This window comes from Galeopterus variegatus, unplaced genomic scaffold, assembly GCF_000696425.1.
Source record: "Galeopterus variegatus unplaced genomic scaffold, G_variegatus-3.0.2 Scaffold2963, whole genome shotgun sequence".
Classification (NCBI taxonomy): domain Eukaryota; kingdom Metazoa; phylum Chordata; class Mammalia; order Dermoptera; family Cynocephalidae; genus Galeopterus; species Galeopterus variegatus.
The window spans coordinates 175,620-191,481 of record NW_007729074.1 but is presented as its reverse complement, the minus strand read 5'-3'; the positions used below and the strand labels follow the sequence as shown (position 1 = coordinate 191,481).

At 37.8% G+C, this 15,862-nt stretch overlaps 1 protein-coding gene and 1 pseudogene across 1 annotated transcript in view; both read right to left on the bottom strand.

Annotated features, from left to right (window-relative positions):
* COMMD1 (copper metabolism (Murr1) domain containing 1) overlaps nt 1-15,862 on the bottom strand; it is an 80,428-nt gene that overhangs the window by 53,326 nt on the left and 11,240 nt on the right. The window lies entirely within an intron of this gene.
* Nucleotides 13,998-15,862, bottom strand: part of LOC103599437 — a 6,708-nt pseudogene continuing 4,843 nt past the window's right edge.

The window sequence follows — 15,862 nt, the reverse complement described above, 5'->3', positions numbered from 1 at the left end:
TTTTCAAGTCTTATTCTTGCTTTGTTTGAAGAAAAACACAATCCAAGAGAAATTTGTCAAATTTCAAAGGAACTAAAAGAATACACCTAAGAATTTTAAGGTGAGATGTCATTTAACAACAACCTGATTTACAGACCCATGGATATGGCATAATGGTATTTTAGACATCACTAATGTTTTAATTATACAAAGACATTAAAATCCACCATAGCCCACACATTCCATTTCTTTTTAAATTGCCATGTTTTTGGAATACCATCAAACATGTACTAAAAAATGACCAAATTTGGGCTGGCCCGGTGGCGCACTGCTACAGTGCGCCGCTTGGGAGCGCGGCGGCGCTCCCGCCGAGGGTTCGGATCCCACATACAGACCGGTTCCCACTCACTGGCTGAGTGAGGTGCGGGTGCGACACCGAGGGTTGCTATCCCGTTGCTGGTCCCGGTCCAGTACAGGCGCGACACTGAGGGTTGTGATCCGTTGCCGGACACGAAAAAAAGACAAAAAAAGGAAAAAAAAAAAATGACCAAATTTAAGAAAAGATTGTATCTAACAAGAACAAACATCACAAAGACTTTACAAGTGGCCTAGATTATAACTAAAATCAACTCGGACATTAAGTATTTAAAACATATCCTAAAGAGTAAACTATGCAAGCTTTCCTTTACTTTATAACAAATATTATAACTCTAATAAAAACAAAAGGTATGTTCACAAATCACTTTAGTTCCTTTCTAGCTCATCTTTATGAACATATAATTTTTTATCATAGTTGCAATCACAGTACAGATATATTTTAAAGCTATATAAATATTTAGACATGTAATAACTCAGGACTATGTGGCACTTGCAATTAGACCCTATTCTGGGTAAATACATTGTGTATGTCTTGAAAGATATTAATAAGTAACAGTAGAATACAATCAAACAGTCTCTAGGACTTTAAGAAATAAATCACCAAATCAAAAAGTGCACCTATTAGACTGGCCAAAATCCAGAACCCTGATAAAAAAAATGCTAGCAAGGATGTGGAGCATAGTAACTCTCATTCATTGCTAGTGGGAATGTACAGCCACTTTGGAAGACACTTTGGCAGTTACTTACAAAATTAAACGTACTCTTACCACACGTTCTAGCCATTGCACTCCTTGGCATTCACCCAAAATGAGTTGAAAACTTATGTCCACATAAAAACCTGCACATGGGTGTTTACAGCAGCTATGTTTATAATTGCCAAAACTTGGAAGCAACCAAGACGTCCTTCAGTAGGTGAATGGATAAATTATGGTACATCCAGACAAAAGAATATTATCTAGTGCTAAAAAGAAATGAACTATCAAGCCATGAAAATCCACGAAGGTAACTTAAAAGCAAATTACTAAGTGAAAGAAGCCAATCTGAACAGGCTACAGGTTGTATGATTTCAACTATATAACATTCTGCGAGAGCAAAACTATGGAGACAGTAAAAAGATCAGTGGTTGCTGCGGGGAGGTAGAGAGAAGGATGAATAAGTAGAACACTGAGGATTTTTAGGGCAGTGAAACTATTCTGTACGATACTATAATGGTGTACATATGTCATTATCCACCTGTCAAAACCTACAGAACGTACAACACAAAGAGTAAACCCTAATGTAAGCTATGGACTTTGGGTGACAATGAGTCAATGTAGGTTCACCTACTGTAATAAACACACCACTCTGGTGTGGGATGTTGATGGGGGGAAAGCTGTGCAAGTGTGGGGACAGGGGGAATATGGGTACTCTGCCCTTTCTGCTCAATTTTGGTATGAACCTAAAACTGCTTTAAAAAAATAAAATCGATTTACATTTTTTAAAAAAGGAACAGCAATATGTTTCAATGATCTCATGAAAGAAGAAAATTAATGAAGAAAATTAATCAGTTTTCATATGAAGAAACATACATGGCCACAAAAAATTTCAGTCTTGTTTTGTTTTTTAAAGGCAGCAGGAGAGAGTTGTTTCACAAGATCTGACACTGTCACCTGTGTTACTGTTACTGTTATCTTTTGGCCTCAGGAGAGCCTAAAGATAGAAACAAGCCAGCACCAAAGCTTAAATGCATGTCCAGTTCCTGCTCTGTTTATTGCTTCCTCTCTCTTCACAAAGAAACAATTCAGATTTGGTAGACTTCAGAATGAGAACATTCCCTTGATTTTGACTATTTGAATCTGAAAATGTTAAACTTACTAGTTAAAAGATTTTGATGGCTATTAATTTCTCAGAAGGGATTTATATACAAATAGTAAGCATAAAGATTAATTTCCTCTTCAAACATGTGGTATTAAAACAATTTATTATCTCATGGAGGCAAAAAGGTCATAGTGTGGGGGCCATCCTGTGGCTCACTTGGGAGAGCGTGGTGCTGACAACACCAAGACAAGGGTTAAGATCCCCTTACTTTCATCTTTAAACAAACAAACAAAAAGGGTCATAGTGTGTTATGAACCAAATGCTGCCCCCCTCCAATTCATAAGTTGAAGCCCTGACCCCCAATGTGATGATATTGGAGACGGCACCTTTGGGAAGTAATTAGTGTTAGGTGAGGTCACAAGGGCTGGGATTATAAGAACAGACACCAGAGAGCTTGCTTGCTCTCTCTCCATGTGTGCCCATACAAAAAGAGGTCACGTAAGTATACAGTAGATGGAAGCCATCTACAAGCCAAAAGAAGAGACCTCAGAATAAAACCTACCTTGCCAGAACTTTGGTCTTAGATTTCCCAGCCTCTAGAAGTGTGAAAAATAAATTTTTGTTGTTTAAGCCAACCAGCCTATGGTATTTTGTTATAGCAGCCTGACTAGACTTAAGACACAGTAAAAACTAAAAGCAATTCTAATGGCTTGCCCCTATTGGAACATGATCCAAACCACTGACTCATCAGGCCTATAACTTCTAGATTTATATCATTAATCTTTTAAGTGAATTTGCTATAAATTCACAGTAGGATAGGAAATAAAAGCAAAAGGGAATTGTATTCATTTTCTGTTGCTTATAACAGAATACTTGAAACCGGGTAATTTATAAGAAAATGAATTTTATTTCTTCAGTTTTGGAGGCTGGGAAGTCCAAAGTCCAGGGGCACATCTAGTGAGGACCTTCCTCTTGGTGAGGACTCTACAGAATAGAGAGTAGCATATCACACGAGGGCTGAGCAAGAGCATTTCCACATGTTTTCTTCCTCTCCTTATAAAGCCCCCAATCTACTTCCTCATAACCCATTAAGCCACTAATCCATGAATGGATTAGTCCATTCATAAGAACAGAGTTCTCACAATACAATCACTTCCCAAGGGCCCTGCCTACCTTTCAAATACCTCAGTCTGATTTTTCTACACTCCTAACACTACTATAATCAGGATCAAGGTTCAACGAGTTTTGGGGGGACGTTCAAGCCATAGTAATATACTATGATAATCAAAACTCAGTATTTTGGACTGGAGAAATCAACTTTACAATTCAGGATCAATCTCGCATCTTCTGGTTCATATGTGTTGCTTTGCTTCCTTCTGCTACATTCATATGACCATTTTGCTGTTTACTGAAAATCTGAGCTGAGTAAGTAGCAACAGGAAGTAGTGATGTTCAAATCGATTAATTTTGATTCTTCTAAGCAACTTTAATAAAAAGTGTCATTACAGTGTGAGCAAAAATCCTAAGATCATGATTTTCAAGATTACTTCTGACTTTTAAAACCAGCAAAATTAATGCAGAAATATGGGCTTCCCAAAATACTGGAAAGCTGAGGCAGACACCTGGATATTGGAATCTGCTTTCTTTCTATAGACAAAAATAAAGCCTTACTGACACACACTTGTCAGGTCAGGTGTTTAAAACATTTCTTAATCTGGAATGATGATATGAGTCAGTATAAAAGAGCAACTGTGTAGTAAAAATTAAGTTTTGCAGGCAGAGTAACGATGGGGGCCAAAAGAAGCCAAGCTGAAGTATGTTTGCATTTTCTGCTGCCCCACATTACCACTTTCCCTCAGAGAGAGATTCTGTATAGTTGGCTAAGTAAATAAGGAACGTAATCTAACCTTACAACAAGTAAGGGTAGGTGGGTCAATGTGGTCTCCTCACCAATAAGTAAACCCCTGTGAAACACTGAAATATGTCATGCTTCACACTATTCAAGAAATTCTCCTTCTAAACATAAATCTTAGTTTGTGTCAACTGCCCAGTTAAAACTTTTCACTGGCTCCTTGCTCCTCACAGAATAAAGTACAAATGTATTAATAGAGCATTCTTGACAATCAGGTACCCTTTATCATCTTGTATCTCCCAAGTCTCACAGTGACCTTGGCATCATTGAACTCAACACACTCTTCCATACTAACATGTCTTAATGATATACTCCCTATACAGAACCCCTAATTCTACTTGTGGAAATCTTATCTTCTAGACCCAACTTAAATGTTGTTATATCCTTGTAACTGGAATTAATTAGAACTCATTCACTAGGCTTTTTATTTTGCTTTCAATTCTTATCATTTACATACATGTTCATTTCCCTCGTAAACTATAGGCTCCTCGTGCCTATAAATACACTGCATCTTACTCATCTTTACATTTCCCCCCAATACTTAGCACAACACTTTGCACATAGTTTAATGTATGAAGGAGTGAATAAATTACTCCATACTTCTTTTATCACCTGATTAAAAGGAATACTCCAAATCTTCACCATCTGTAGTGGACTGAATATTGTCCCCCCAAATTTCCCTGAAACTGGAATTGTGTCCCCCAAGTTTTATGTATTAGAAACTTAGCCCCCACTGTGACTGTTAAGAGGGTGGGAAATCCTATTATGGTAGTTGAAAGGTAGAGCCTTGAAGAGGTAATTAGACTGTAGGACCATGCAGTAGTGAATGAATTAAAAATGGAAGTCAGGGGCGTGGTTCTGAGGGCTTTAAAAGAAGAGGAGAGTCTGTCTCTTCTCTCTCTGCTTCCACCATCTTGCAATGTGAGACCCCTGGGACCCTCACCAGATGTGTTCCCTGGACTTTGGACTTCCTAGCCTCCAAAACTGTAAGCAATAAATTTCATTTTTCTTTATAAATCACCCAGTTCCATGTATTTTGTTACATGCAACAAAAACGGAGTAAACACCATCCAACATTCAGTTTACCCACCTAGACAGAAGAAAATGTCTAACCTAATGGAGTATTAAAAGGGTATGCAATTTAATAATGAAAAAATCTTGACAGGTATTCTATAAAAAGTGGTGGTCTCATTTACAAGTCCACAAATCAAGCCAGCTTTCAAATCTTAATATTCTGAATGCCTGAAAGAATAGCTTAGTATCTGCTTCAGCAAAATTTCCCAAGGCTAGATATTGTGAAAGCAATTTGCTGCCTTCCACATTACCCAAGTCTAATTACAGAATGTTACATTAGGATTATATTAAATTACACTGTTATTCGACAAAAAGACTTACATACAACTCTAGTCGCTCCAGAACAACTTACCCACAGAAATCATGCAAATCTAATCTAGAATCCAGAAATCATACAAGGCAGTCAATGATGATTCTGTGAATTTGATTCTTACTCGTTTTCCTTCAAACAGATGTTTATCCCCATCTTATCCTTCTCCTACATATGTAATATACAATCTTGGACAGATGCCTAACTAGGGTCTTTTAAAGAAATTATAATTAATAGCATCTCTAGAATTACTCCTCACATTTGTTTACTTTAATCAATTTCAGGTTGCATACTGTTACAAAAGGGGAAAAAACTGAACCTCACAAACTTCTATAAGATAATAAAACAGCCACAAATCCATAGAAATAAGATGGGAACAGAAACTTCAAGACCAAACTAAGAATTTAAGATTCTGTCTTTAGAGGGCCGGCCCATGGCTCACTTGGGAGAGTGAGGAGATAATAACACCAAGGCCACGGGTTCGGATCCCTATATAGGGATGACCGGTTAGATCACTTGGGAGTGCATGGTGCTGACAACACCAAGTCAAGCATCATCTTTAAAAAGAAAAAAAAAATAGAAAGAAAAAAAAGATTCTGTCTTTAGGATAAATCTTTAGAATGCTTCCTACATTGGCCCAGATTCCACATTATAATTAAATGACAAAAATCACCAAGTTCTCTAATGTCATAATACAAAACATTAAAAAAACTAATACCCAGTCACTTCTGTATTAAAAGGGCTATAAAACTATTATCTTTTACGTTTCTTCTTGTGTAGTCTGTATTATAAGAAAATGGTAATGAATATAAGATTCAAGTCCAAAATACCCTACAGAACACATCAAAAGAAAAGCAATTGTAAAGTTAAATAAGGATTCAAAAAACCAATTTTCCAGTTTGCACCTATATAGTTAAAAAAAACATACTAATTTAATAATTAAGAAATAAAGAAGCAGCAGCACTGCCAAACTTGGTCTCTAAGAAACACTCAGTCTGTATCTTAGAAACCAAGATAAAAAACAAAAAACATGCAGAGAGGTAAAGAAAGGTAAAAGCAAACACATCAATCATCACTTCCCCCAAAAGTAATGTTGGGTTGGTCTAATTCTCAAAAACAATTACCAACAAGGATATATTTCGATAATACTTCAATATTTCCATAAATGACTAAACTCAAGAATTTAACACATTTTAAATGATTGCAAAGGTTTACTACTGTAGTATTATAATTAAAGATAGAAAAAATATTTTTTAGTAAACCCAAGATTTTCTCTAACAAAAATCTTTTAGGCATAGGATTCCCTCTGTACTCACTAGAAAATCAAAACAATGATTTGGATCTGCTGAGAAGTGGCTATGTATGACACAAGGAGGACACCAACTGCTGAGGAAGCTTCTAAATTACACTCTTTACTAGAATAAGCTCACTATTACTATTTTTCATTCTGCCCAGATTACTTTTAATTACTTATTTACAGTAACTTACTTGCCATCTGTGTTCTTATGCGGTTAAGCAGGACTCTTGTTTCTCAGCAAAGGAGGAGAAAAATTCATAATGAAGCACAATGAATGTTTCCTCCTACTAAACACTACAAGCAACACATTAGCCTTTAACTTCATGGGGAAAGAATTTAGCCTTTCTGAAAAAACACTTTTGACCAGCTCAGAGATGTAAGTGTAGAAAGTCTCCAGAAATAATTATAAAGTTAAAATAAAAAACAGTTTTAAAATGCATGTTCTGAGGGCCGGCCCACGGCTCACTCAGGAGAGTGCGGTGCTGATAACACCAAGGCCATGGGTTCGGATCCTATATAGGGATGGCCGGTTCACTCACTGGCTGAGCGTGGTGCTGACAACACCAAGCCAAGGGTTAATTAAGATACCCTTAACAATCACCTTTTAAAAAAATAAATAAATAAATAAAATGCATGTTCTGGGCTGGCCAGTTAGCTCAGTTGGTTGGAGCACAGCCTTGTAACACCAAGGTCACTGCTTCGGATCCCTGAACTGGCCAGCTGCCCCCCCAAAAAAAGAAAAAAAATGCATGTTCTTTCCGTCCTCCCTCATTGCAAGAACTACCTCTGCAGTACTGTTGACAGCCCATAAAGTCTTCTCTTGGCAAACAGTACTAATAGCAACTCAAGTCATAAATGAACATTTATGAAAAAAAAAAAAGTACTGTTCAGGAACCAGAATTGTTAGAGGTCATCTCTTATAATCAGGGCCCCACCACCAGCTGAAGTTAGTAGGTCTACAACAGGAGAATAAGTCCTGAGCCTGGGGAAATTTAAATGAACAGAGAAAAGACAAAGAAAAATACCACACTAGCTGTACTAGTTAATACGACCATTAAAAAACTATTGAAGAAGCTGTAAAATGTACAGGAGAGATACCAGAGGTATAAGACTTGAGAAGAAGAATATGCAAACTTATTCAATTATCTGTTATGCAGATTCAAAGTAAAATATTTCTCGGTTATAAAGGGGTTTAAAAGAAATGAGGGCTGGCCTGGTGGCGCACTGGAGAGTGCGCCGCTTGCGAGTGCGGCAGCGCTCCCGCTGAGGGTTCAGATCCCATATGGAGACTGGTTCCCGCTCACTGGCTGAGCGCAGTGCAGGCGCAACACCGAGGGTTGCGATCCCGTTGCCGGTCAGTAAAAAAGACAAAAAGGAAAAAATAAAAAATAAAAATAAAAGAAATGAAACTCATGGCATAGGTTCCAATCTCACAATCTATTTGTAAGGACAAAACACAGCCAAATTAAGCTGTATACAAACTGTAAAATCAACCTGTCTGTGAGTAGATCAAAAATGGTTCTATATTCAATGGAAAAGACATAATGAGAAAATAAAGGCTAAATTTTGAGAATAAAAAGAAGGATCCATAACAGGCAAAAACTGGAAACTTCCCATACGCTCATCAACAGTACAATAGATAAGCATACTGTGATACATCCAAACACTGGTGTATTCAGCAGAGGGTGGCAAAATTATTTCTATAAAAGGGCAAGAGAGTAAATATTTTAGGCTTTGCTGGCCATCCAGTCTCTGCCACAACTATTCAACTTGCTCGTGTAGAACAAAAGCAACTATACACTTTATTATGGACAGTGAAATTTGTATTTCATGTAATCTTCATGTATCACAAAATAGTCTTCTTTTTTGTTTTTTTTTTTAATCATTTAAAAATGTAAAAACCATTCTTATATCTCTGGCTGTGGAAAAACAGGCAGGGGGCCAGATTTAGTCTGTGGGTTCTGCTCTACAGGAATGAGAATGAATGATCTACAGTTATATGCAATAATGCTGAATCTCATAAAAACTATGTTGAGTGAAAGACATCAAACACCAAAGAGTTCTGTAAGAGTCCATTAATATAAAGTTTACAAACAGGCAAAACTAAACCATAATATTAGAAACTAGAAAGTGATTCCTGTAGGGGTGGAGCCCTAATTCCTGGAAGTGAACATGAGGAAACTCTAGAGTGCTGGTAGTATTTGGTTTCTTGATCTGGGTGCTGGTTAAGTTTGCAAAGATTCCTTAAGTTGCACACATGGGATTTGTGTGCGTTTCTGTGTGTGTGCTATATCCAAAAACCAGTTATTAAAAACCTAATTAAATTTAAGTGTCCTTTCTAGAGAGCTACCTGAAAAGCCAGAAAGGACATAAAGACCTACTGACTGTAGGGATAGATAAAGAGAATCTAAAGAAAAGTAAATTAGATATGTGATATATGTATAGAAATGGGACCTTTAGTGTGGAATTCTCAATAGAGAAATTAAATCACTTTATACCTCTATATCAAGGGATTTATTATATATTACTAAGTAAATCTGGATGACAAAAAATAATACACTGGGAGATTCTGTTCTAAACATCAAATTTATATAAAATTAATGTTATAATTTATCACTTTGATTGATTTCTCGTATGAAAGTCAAAGATACTAATCACATAAAATTAATTATCCCAGGTAAATGTTACTGATTTTAAGGGATCAAAATAGATTATTAGAGGGCTGGCCAGTCAGCTCGGTTGGTTAGAGTGCAGTGTTATAACACGAAGGTCAAGGGTTCAGATTCCCAAACCAGCCAGCCACCAAAAAAAAAAAGATTGTTACAGGTGAAGGGGAGGAGGGAAGTATGTAAAAAATGAATACATTTTCTGCCTTCATTCCTTTATGTGAGTATTCTTGCTTACTGTCAGGATACCTCCATCCCCACTCCAACTCCCTCCTTGAATGTCAAGTCCAGTAGGCAGGGATGTTGTCTGTTTGGTCACCAATGTTTTCAGTGCAGGTACTACATAAATATTCATTTGAATAAGTGGACAAATTTTAAATAAATGATAAATGACTTAATTATTTCTTAAGGAAGTAACATATGCTCAGGATAAATATAATGGAAATCTAAGGATTTCATAAATGGTAGCTTCTTTAAAAAAATAAATAAATAAAATAAATAAATAAATAAATAAATGGTAGCTTCTTTGTTTAGAAACAGGTCTGTAGAAAAGTAGGAAAGAGAGCTAAACATACTGCTATCATATGTTATGGCAACAAGTAGGGTCCAGAATAATATCTTTCAGAGATAATCCAATACTGACAAATAAAGACATTAAAAGCTAACCTTATATACAAAGCGCACATAACAGAAACCATACCAAAATTGGGGTTGGCCAGTTAGTTCACTTAGTAGAGCATGGGGCTAATAACCCCAAAGTCACAGGTTCAGATCCCTGTACTGGCCAGCTGAGAAAAAAAAAAAGAAAAAAAGAAACCATACCAAAATCGTATAATTGAATATTTTTTTTAAAAAGGAATTTGTTGAAACATAAATTTTTATCAAAAATGAACCATAATGGAAGTCCAAATTTGTAAAAACTACATTCTACATTAAGACAAAGCAAAAAATGTGGATGTTTTATTAAACCACAAATTCTTGATTTTTTTTCATATTTCTGCAGTTTAAAATAAGAATCCACTCCACCAGACCACATCATTTACACTTTTCTTATGAAATATATCATATAACATTTTTTAAGATAGGGACTGTGACATTCACCTTGTGTACAGAATACAGCGCATTAGGGGCTTAGTAAATATTTCATAGGCAAATCAAAGACATTTTCTTTAAAATCCCCTTACCCAGATACTCCTTCACCCAAGTTCCCAGGCCCAGAAGAGTTGCTTTGAGAAAAGGAGAACCAAAAACAGATTAATTGGGGCTGGCTGGTTACTCAGCTGGTTAGAGCATGGTGCTGATAACACCAAGGTCCAGGGTTCGATCCCTGTACCGGCAAGCCGCAAAAAAAAAAAAAAAAGATCAATTAATGTGGGTTTTTCCCTAAACTAAGAAAAAGAACTTATAGAACACCTTGTTACATTTGAGTTATTTCAGTCTATTAAAATACTCTGCAGGACTGGCTGGTTAGCTCACTTGGTGAAGTGTAGTGCTGACAACACCAAGGTCAAGGGTAAGATACCTGCACGGGGCAGCTGCCAAAAGAAAAAAAAACTGTGCAAACCCCAGCTGGGTAATCTGCAATTGTTGCTTTATCATGTGATGTACAGTGATATAGAACAGGAACATCAGTAGTTCCCCAGTCCTTCAGAGAATTAGGATACATCCCATGCATTATCTAAATTCTCAAAAATATTCAATGAAATTAGCAAAACTTAAGTTACACAAAAACTAGAGAACTACAGCAAAAGGAATCTGTTTTCAGAACTTAAAATTTTTCAGAAAACAGTATTTCTAAATTCAAAATATCAAGCAAAATATTTAGACTTCTTTTGGATAAGAAATTCTTATTGTTGAGTAGCCAACTTTTGAGCATTTTTCTGAACTAGAACATTCCAGAGAAAGAACATTTAAACATTATGTTCCTTCTAGCATATTTTATCAGTACATTAGCAAGCAAATATTCTACTGCCACCTAGAGTAGAAAAACAGAATTAGTGCTTACAGTGATACTGACAATACAAATGAAACCTGTATGACCTAAGAGTAAAACAAATTTTTTAAGACCATATATTCTGCATTCATTATTTTATACTCAAGTTAGTTTCTTATTAATATATGCTGACCAAAAAGCATAAGAGTGAATTTCATTCTTAAATTGTCTCTCTAGTATCAAAGAGACAGTGCATCACACATTTTTCATTTGTAAAGAGATTCCAATAATACATTAGAAAGTAGGGCTGGCCACGTAGCTTAGCTGGATAGAGCATGGCTTGATACCACCAAGGTTAAAGGTTCAGTTTCCCTTACTGATCAGGTGCCAAAAAATATATATATGTTAGAAAGTATTTTACATAGTAAAATCTTTCTACATTATATAATAAACACAAAACTTCTTGCAGAGACAAAAATACTCAACATTAAAAATTATTCTGGCTTTTTCACAAGAATGAGGTACTCAATATGGTCCAAAAGATAAATCTCAATACAGAAGCTGATAATACATTTTTTGATGATGCCAAATCACTAATGGGCAGTCAACTCAAGCCATTTTGTAAACTTCATACCAAATACACTTTTTTTTTCTTTTTGTCTTTTTTCGTGACCGGTAACGGGATCGCAACCCTCAGTGATGATGCCAAATCACTAATGGGCAGTCAACTCAAGCCATTTTGTAAACTTCATACCAAATACACTTTTTTTTTCTTTTTGTCTTTTTTCGTGACCGGTAACGGGATCGCAACCCTCAGTGATGATGCCAAATCACTAATGGGCAGTCAACTCAAGCCATTTTGTAAACTTCATACCAAATACACTTTTTTTTTCTTTTTGTCTTTTTTCGTGACCGGTAACGGGATCGCAACCCTCACTGTCGCGCCCGTACCACGACCGGCAACGGGATCGCAGCCCTCGGTGTCACGCCCGCACCACGCTCAGCCAGTGAGCGGACTGGTCTCTATATGGGATCCGAACCCTCGGCGGGAGCGCTGCCACACTCCCAAGGGCCGCACTCTACCGAGTGCGCCACTGGGCCAGCCCCCCAAATACACTCTTAAGCTTCTGTTTTTACTGTAAATACTTTACAAAAATTTTTCAGGTATTTAGAAACTAAGATCAAGTTGCGTTTTTAAAGTAATACACACTGGGCTAGCCAGAAAGCTCAGTTGGTTAGAGTGCAGCCTTAAAACACTAAGGTCATGGGTTCGGATCCTTGAACTGGCCAGCTGCCAAAAGAAAAAAATAAATAAAATAATATACACTGAGGTGTGTAAAACATTAAACTATTGGAAAATTGAAAAAGATTAACTGGAACATTACTAGGCAGGCATTCCACCTCTTCTATTTACATCACACCCAAAAATGTCTTAGCAATATAATATTCATCAAAAGCCCCTAAAAGAGCTTTCACCACTGCTGGGTAAGAATGAATTAAATTCCTAATACAGAAGAACAGTTTATAAAAAACTATAGTCAAATCAGGCTGGCCGGTCAGCTCAGTTGGTTAGAGCACAGCACTGTAACACCAAGGTCAAGGGTTCAGATTCCCTACTGGCCAGTCACCAAAAAAAAAAAAAAAAAATCAAAGTCAAATACATAAATTTTTAAAAGGCCAAATGCAGAAAGTTATTATAGTACACTATGCCTTGTGTTTGAAAAAAGAGACAAGAGATTGTCAGCTAACCATAGTATATTGTTCGTGTGACAACAGAACTCCTGGAAATCAAAAACATGGTCAAATGAAACATTCATTTAAAAGGCTAGAAGATAAAGCTCAGGAAGTCTATCAAAAAATGGAAGAAAAAAGCAAAGACATGGAAAGTAGAAGAAAAAAGGAAACGGGCTGGCCCATGGCTCACTCGGGAGAGTGTGGTGCTGATAACACCAAGGTCATGGGTTCGGATCCCATATAGGAATGGCTGGTTAGCTCACTGGGTGAGCGTGGTGCTGACAACACCAAGTCAAGGGTTAAGATCCCCTTACCAGTAAAAAAAAAGAAGAAAAAAGGAAATGAGAGGATTCAATCTAGAAGGCATAATATTTGAAAAATTAAAGTGCTAGAAAGAGAACAGAGAAAAAAAAGTAAGAAAATAATCAAAGTAGTAATACAACTTTTTCCAGAAACGGTCCTGAGTCTCCAGATTGAAAGGACCCACATTGGCCCAAGTACTAAAATAAAGCCGCACACCAATGACATTCAAGGAAACAAAAAAATAAAGAGAAAATCCCAAAAGCTTCCAGAGAAAGAAAAAGACAGGTCACATTCAATGAAATAATGTCTTCAAAATTGTGACTCAATTATTTCACAACCTAGAAATATATTCTCAGCTAAATTCTCCATTAAGTGTTGAGAGTACAATAAAGACACCTTTAAATACTTAAAAAGAAAAAAATTACCTCTCACACACCCTTTCGTTTTTTTTTTTTGCCAAAATAAGATTTTATTTTGAAAGTCATTTGAAAGACAGTGAATAAGGAAGGAGACCTAAGACCCAACAGATATAGATTCCAAATTCATATTCTTTCCAACATCCACCAATAGTTTTTGTCATGCCAAAAAGTTGCTTTCTTTGATAATTCTTATTTTTAGCTTCCTGGAGAAGAAATCTTTTCCCACAAGCCATCTTCATTTTTTTTTGTAGAGTAGAGATTTATTTTCAAGAAACAGTGTGTTAGCTGCAGATCGGTATTTTTTTAAAAAACAAGGTATATCTAATGTGTTCAACAAAGTGGGGGTGCTCAGTCAAATGTGAAGTGGAAAGACTCCCTAGCGTTTGCTTATCATCTTGCTGCAACCAGAAATCCACATGTGGAAATGACAACCAGAAATATGATCCTCTATGAAGTTTTTCTGTCTTTGCATCATAAATGCTAATCATTGGTCTTCCTGCTAAAGCTCATGCAGCTCTCCTCTGGACATCGATCTTGAAAGAACGCTCTGTAAATCACTGCAGTTTTAATGTTGACAGCAAAGCCATAAATTATCGGAAAGTCATACTTCCGGTCAAGATGGCGGAATAGACGGTCCCTAGCGTTTATTCTCTCCCACAAATCAACCGATTTAAACTATAAAAACATAACATCAAGTGCATATGGAATGGGGAGACTTCCAGCAGGGGAATCAGAAGCTCCACGGAGACCACATGCCCTCTGGGGCTGCCGTCGCATGATCTGGCAGATAGGTTTCACCTCCGCCACCGGCTCCATTCCCAGCCCAGCCCAGTGCGCACAGAATGGGGAGACGTCTGGCAAGGGAGGCGGAGGCTCCACAAAAACCAGACACCCTGTGGGGCCACCACTGCGTGATCCAACAGGTAGGCTTCACCACAGGCACCCGGCTCCATTCCCAGCCTGGCCTAATGCGCTTGGAGAAGAGAAACATCCGGCAGGGGAGGCGGAAACTCCACAGGGACCACACCGCTACCGCGTGATCCAGCAGCCCGGCCCAATGCATATGGAGCACAGAGACGTCTAGCACGGGAGATAAAGAGACCACACACCTCTGCAGAGTCCATACACCCTGTGGGGGGGCCGCCGCCACGTGATCCAGGAGCAGGTAGGCTTCACCACCGCCACCCGGGTCCATCCCAAGCCCGGGCTAGCAAGCACAGAGCAGGGAGACATCCTGCAGGGGAAGGGGAAGCTCTGCAGAGACCACACGCTCTGTGATGCCTCAGCGCATCCCAGCAGCCCAGGCCAGAGCACATGGAACAGGGAGAAGTCCAGCACGGGAGGTGGAAGCTCAGCAGAGACCACACACCCTGCGGTACCGCCCTGTGATCCAGCAGCCCGGCAGAGTCCAAGCTGACCAGAGAGGTGGCTCCCCGGAGAGGTCCAAGACCCGACGCAACCACACATGCAAGGCACTAGTGGCCAACGGAGTAGTCACTGAGGTAGCCATACCAAATTGGCAACCACAGCAACATCTTAGTCAGTCGATAGTGTCAAACCTGTGGACTGTGAACCCCCCTGCCACAATGAATAAACATCAAAGAAAAGATACCAGAAATATAAAAAACCAAGAAAGTACACTGCCAAAAAATAATAACTCTCAAGCTCTAGATCCTATAGAACAAGAAGCCCTTGAAATGACTGACAAGGGTTTTCAAGTGATAATTCTAAGGAAACTGAATGAGATACAAGAAAACTCAGTTAGACATCATGATGAAATGAGGAAAAGTATACAGGACCTGAAAGAGGAAATGTACAAGGAAATCAATGCCCTGAAAAAAAATGTAGCAGAACTTGCCGAACTGAAGAAGTTATTCAGCGAAATAAAAACACAATGGAGAGTTCAAACATCAGGCTTGTGGAAGTTGAAGAGAGAACCTCTGAACTTGAAGATGGGCTGTTTGAAATAGCACAGGCAGACAAAAAAAAAGAAGAAAGAAAGAAAAAGAAAAAAGAATCAAAGGCATTGAAGAAAATCTGAGAGATATCAGACAACCTTA